The 6,109-nt window shown below is 38.2% G+C and overlaps 1 protein-coding gene across 3 annotated transcripts in view; it reads left to right on the top strand.

Annotated features, from left to right (window-relative positions):
• RTN4 (reticulon 4) overlaps positions 1-6,109 on the top strand; it is an 82,354-nt gene that overhangs the window by 73,743 nt on the left and 2,502 nt on the right. The gene's annotated exons all lie outside the window — the stretch shown is intronic.

Below are 6,109 nucleotides of genomic sequence, written 5' to 3'. Positions count from 1 at the left end.
CTATGCATGAGGAAGCTAGCGGAAGTGAAAGAGAACTTGATAAATTCTTGTGTTGAGTGACTTTGCTAATTTGAAAGTAACAGAAGGTAAATAAAATGAATGAACGAGATTTACTTTCTGGAACACTTTTCATGGAATTTTTAAACATTCTTTGCTTTTTAATATTGAGGGGAAAGGTTTGTATTAGAATTAATGAGTTTACTGCCTTTTAGGATTAGCAATACTTTTGAAAAGAAAAAAATAAGGGAGGAAAACTTATTTGATTGGTTTCCATGAGTAGTATTTTTGGCAAGGCTGGAGTTTAGGGAAAGCCACTTGGTGACTTCCCCAGATTTCAATTCATTTAGGACTCCAAATAAATAACAAGTTGCTTCATCATATTAGCACCCAAAGTGAAGCTGGAAAAATCTGTGAGGCAAAAGAATAAGGCCAGGATATCTGGTCTATCTCTCCCCACCGAAGATGATAGGTATGAAGCCCTCAGTAATTCACATGCACACTTTGATAACATACTTTAAAGATCTTCCTTAATAAACCTTGTGTGATTCTGATACATGAAAATTTAATTGAACCCCCCCCCCCTTTTTTTTTTAAAGACAGAGTCTTACTCTGTTACTATGGGTAGAGTGCCGTGGTAGGCATCATAGCTCTCAGCAACCTCAGCCCAGCCTGATTATGCCCTTTCTTAATGTCATTGCCTGTGAGCAGTACAGATTCCATCTGTTTGTTTCCAGTGACTATGAGGGTACTACATAAGTACAAAATGCTTCTTTAAAACGTCTCTTATTGAAAAGGGAGGGTGTGGCTCGGCACCCATAGCACAGTGGTTAGGGCGCCAGCTATATACACCAAGGCCGGTGGGTTTAAACCCAGCCCGGGTCTGCTAAACAACAATGACAACTGCAATAAAAAAAAAACAGCCGGGCATTGTGGTGGGCGCCTGTAGTCCCAGCTACTTGGGAGGCTGAGGCAAGAGAATCGCTTAAGCCTCAAGAGTTTGAGGTTGCTGGGAGCTGTGATGCCATTGCTCTTGACGGAGGGTGACATAGTGAGACTTTGTTTCAAAAAAAAAAAAAAAAAAGGTAAGAAAAGGGAAGGTGATTAAAAAAGAAAGCAATCTTGGCTCTTCATAAAAATTTTTCTTACAGAAATTGGACTCTGTATTACTTTTCCCTTTAGCCACAACTATTAGTAGGAGAAGTCATATTCTCTTACTGTAAAGCAAGCAGAAATTGTTTTTTTCCCTATGTCCATTCTCTTTTACTTTTCAACATAAAGGAAAAGTTCATTTACCCCTTTTTAACTGATTTGTTTTACTTCCTTGTATTCCCATTTTACATCTGGGGAAAATTTGCTCATCAGTAGCCCAGTCTCTTCAGTTTACAGATGAATTTGTGATCTTGTGTAAATAACACTGAGTTTTAAAAATTTCTTAGGAACAAGCTTTTGATTGGAATTGCTTTGATTTTATATGAACCTTACAATCAATCTTTAAAAAAGTGGAAACCATTCTAATTTCATGATAATGTAGTTGAAATTATTCTCATTTATACTTTTTGTGATTTAGAAAATAGGCAGTGTATCAAGCTCTGTGGATTATATAAAATAATAGCTTTTAAAACAAAAATTTGAAAGAAGTTTCTTTAGAACTCACTGTCTACATAAATGCAGCATCTGTGCTCTCAAATTTATGAGGTTACCTGCTCTTTTAAATTCTGGATCATAATGTCACTCTTTGCATTTGAAACCTTCTTCCTCAGAAATGGCAAAGTTTAGAAACAGTCTTACTAGCTGTGAAACTTATCTTCTCCTACTTGTTACCTTTTTTTGGCAGTGAAAGAGGCAGCTGTTCTATCATAAATAATCAAAGAAATAACTAAACTTAAAGGCTGACGAGTCCTATTATAAACTCCCTGATGTGAAATGATGTGAAATGGTGGGCATCACTGTACCTGGTCAAGGTCTCTTGGTGTTGACTTGGACAAATAAAAACAAAAATAAGACACAATCTGCAGATTTTTTCCTTTTAAATTTTTGGTCCTATGCAGTTAACTGTAAACTTCTAAGTCCCAGGAAAGATTTTTTTTTTTTTGGGGGGGCAGTTTTTTGGCTGGGGCTGGGTTTGAACCCACCACCCTTGGCATATGGGGTCAGCGCCCTACTCCTTGAGCCACAGGCGCTGCCCAGAATCAGTGTTTTTAAAAGTTGTGGCATGAAGCTACAAAATCCCTGGCCATGATCGCCACCCCTAGTTATAAAAGGAAGGCATATGACAGTCCCTAACTGGACTCAGCTTTAGGGCTAATTGAGTAAAGTTTTGAATCTTATTTAGAGGGTTCTTATTTTTTGAGAACTCAAATCTAATAATTTTACTTTCTAGGGACTAAGACCAGATTCTGTTCTATAATATGGCTTTGGACAATAAAGACTATATTCTATATGACACGAGTTCTGTGACTTTCACTGAAAAATTAAAGTTAAAATTGTTTGTAAGAAAATCTCTAGCTATAGTTGCCTGAGCAGGCGATCTTCCTGTTCCAGAATACAATCTGAAATCTGAAAATAAGCAGAAAAACAGGCCTGAACTCCAGAAATAGCTGACCCAAAAGGACATTAAAATCTAGCCCTCAGGCTCTTAGGCAGCTATTAACATGCACATTTAGACAGTTTCCTTCCAGGTTTCTTGGGCTCACGGAATTATTGGAAGGGAAATGGGCTGAGGATATAGAGATAGTCACAGTATCGCTAACGACTGAGTCGGAAGGTGGCTCGAAAGGTCAAATGATTTTCAGAGTTTTAGAATATGGAAATGTTTTAGAATACAGAAGTGGTCGGAATTGTGAAAGTAATTTCTAAAAGTTTGTTAAGCGCTCTCCCTATTTCTTTCTTTATGATGTCCCTCTCCCCCTAATTGAGACGTCACAAATCTGCAGAGCTCTTTAATCAGGTATGTGACATGCAGTTAAATTTAATTCCCTTATTGCTCTGGAAGAAAGACAAGACATTGCCCTTGGCCTTTTTCTGTAAGTATTTGTTAAATCTTCCTTGGCGCTCTTCCCTTCGGTCTCAGTATTGCCCAAAGGAGAGGTGAGCTTTGACTTCCGCAGTTGATAAGTATTACCTGTGATGTTGTCAAGTATTTGCTGTGGAAATGCACGAACTTGTCAGGTCCAAATGAGAGCTGCCTCTGTGCATCTTGAAAGTGATGTTCTTTTATTTTTTCATGCAGTGAAGGCATGAAAAAGTGGTGTTTATTGCCCTTTTTTCTGCCTCCTTTATAACATACACATTTGTGATGGATTCCAGGGTTACTCTCCGGGTGGCGTGTATGTTCTATAGTTAAGACAAACCTGGGATCCCTGCATCTTTCTTAGTGACCTTTCTATGGGGATATCCCCACCCTTTGGTGGGTGGTTATGGGAGTTAATTGACCTAGTGCATATAAAGCATCATCACCTGGCTTTTAGGAAGCGTATCTTCAAAGAGGCAGGTGACATTTGAGCCCCTTAGATGGGCCCAGGTGTAAAGTGTTGGATTTCTCTCCTTGTGAATTTAGAGTGAGGCCTTGTCGGTGACTGTGATGACCAAATTAGGACTTGTAGCTCATGCATGTGCTGCTGTCTAGAGTCTGTCATTGAAAGAGTATCTTTATTACTAAAACAATTTCTTCCAAAATGTGGAAAATCAGTTCTTTTCCCTTTAGATTTGTGGACAGTAAGGGATGAAACTAGCTCCCTTGCTCTGTGGTAAACTTGCTCAAGTGCGGAAGTTATATTTAGCTTCTGCAGTTGGAATCTGTAAAACTATGTGAGAGGGAAAGGGCTTGCTAACCGGAGTCATCCTTTCAACCTTTCTGCCAGAATTTTCACAGCTTTTTAAAAATAGATATAGCTTTTTAAAACATTTTCAGTTGACAGGTATTAAGAATGCTTGACATTTACTCACTTGAACGTTAGTTAAATTCAATTGTAGAGGTGATCAGAGTGTTGCTATTTATAGACAGTTGGTAGATGAATTCACTGTGTCTTCCTCACCTGCAGTAAATGTGCTTACTAGAGTTTGAACACCATACATAAAGGCCAGTAGCCAGCTCGTAGCAGGCATTCAGTCAGGTTTTGCTGAATGGATACCTGGAGAAAGATATGCTTTAGGTCCTTGATTAGGTACATGACCAAACAGGTAACTAAGAATGCTCGTTTATATTTTTAAAAGGTTGTAAGAATAATTAGATAGACTCTCTGTGGCCCACAGTACCTAAAATGTTTACAGAAGAAGTCTGCTAATCTTTGCTTTACATAATGGAGGTACTAACTTTACTCTCCTTTTCATTTATATTGTGTTTTATATGCTAAAAATAATCACTGTAAATTGTGGCATCATGTTTGTTAGCGACTAAGTAGGCCAGAATGATTGCCAGACATATACATGAAGACTTTGAATTAGGAAGCAAAGAACTGCTGATGATCAATGTTTAATAAAATTCAGACTGACTTTGTGCATGTAAGTTTTTAAGCCTTCTGAAGTTTTAGAATTGGAAGAAAACTTTGAAATTCTCTTATCTCAACCATCTCATGAATAAGTTAAAGAAAAGGACTTCTCAAAATGAAATTGCTTTCTAGAAGCAAAGCCTTTCCCATACTACCTGATATGATGATTTTTTTTTTTTAATCTCACATTTTTAGGATGGGTGCGGTAGTTCACGCCTATAATCCCGCCACTTTAGGAGGTCCAGGCAGGAGGATCACTTGAACCTGGGAGTTTGAGACCAGCCTGAGCAAGAGCAAGACCCCATCTTTACAAGGAGTAGAAAAATTAACTAGGTGTGGTGCACCCTGGTAGTTTCAAGAGACAGAATTCCTTGAGCCCAGGAGTTTGAGGTTGCAGTGAGCTACGATGAGGCCACTGTCCTCCAGCCTGAGCAACAGAGCAAGACTATGCCTTTAAACAAACAAACAAACAAAAACCCACTAGATTTTGAAGGCAGGTTATTAAAGTAGGCAAGTTACGAGTTACATCAGTTCATTTCAGTCCCCAGTCTCTGGAGGGGATAGTGATATCTATACTTGCTATAACCTGACTTTGAGCGAGTTATCAGACCTCTTTTTAGTACCATCTGCTATGGTAATAATAATAGTAACTACCTCAAAAGGTTAAAGAATAAATGAGTTTATATTTATAAAGCATTTAAAGTAGTGGTCCCAGCATATAATAGATATGTTAGTATTTGGTAAATAAAGAAGAGCAGAGGCTAAAAGTGTAACAGTGGCCACCCTTCTGACTCGGTTAAAAAGTTTGAGCAGTCTATTCCCTGGGTTAGCGCTGGCTGTTAAAACATGGTTCCTGGACAGGTACTGCCTGATCCTTAAAGTGCTGGAGGTGATTTTTTTTTCTTTAATTTCAGGTATTAGGGATACACATGTTTTGTTTACATAGTTCCCCCCCACTTTGCAGTCAAGTTTGTAAGCTTGCCCCCCCCCCCACGCACCTATAATCTGGTTTCCCTCATTACTGCTTGTGAGATATTATTTAGCCATGTGTATCTTCAAGCATTGAGGTAGCACTTTAAAATCTAAAGTAGCTAATTCTCATGGTACTTATCCATTTAAAAGCCAAATGTTAATAAGAGCTAAATAATTTTGGAGCTGGAGAGGTAATGTGTGCCTGTGGCACATTTTCTGATCTCAGAGACTACTGGGTAGTGGAGTGCAGAGAAAATGGGTCAATTCTGTTCATTGTTACAGTTAGGCTTCTGAAATTCTGAATTGAGACTAGTGACATAGAAGTAAAGTATTATTTAAAGTCTTAAAGGTATATGCCTCTAGGAGGTGGGCGTTTAGATGGGATGCTTTTATTTAAAAGCCTAACGGGAAGCATGAGGAGGGGATGGAGAAATTCACACTGTCTGAGTGGATGGGCAGTCAGTTATAACTAACTGACTCACACAGGACGAGAGGAATTTGTCACCAAAACATTTATACCCCTGTAAGAGTCTGAAATGTAAAATTTTTTTTCTTAAAGCCAACAACAAAAACTGAAGTGTGAAAATATTCGAGGTGAATTAGCTTCAGATAAATGTAAATATATTTTGACCTACTGCAAAAAAAAAAAA

The sequence above is a fragment of the Otolemur garnettii genome, unplaced genomic scaffold (assembly GCF_000181295.1).
Source record: "Otolemur garnettii isolate 467f Iridium unplaced genomic scaffold, OtoGar3 scaffold00024, whole genome shotgun sequence".
NCBI lineage: Eukaryota > Metazoa > Chordata > Mammalia > Primates > Galagidae > Otolemur > Otolemur garnettii.
This window is presented reverse-complemented; position numbering and strand designations above follow the sequence as displayed.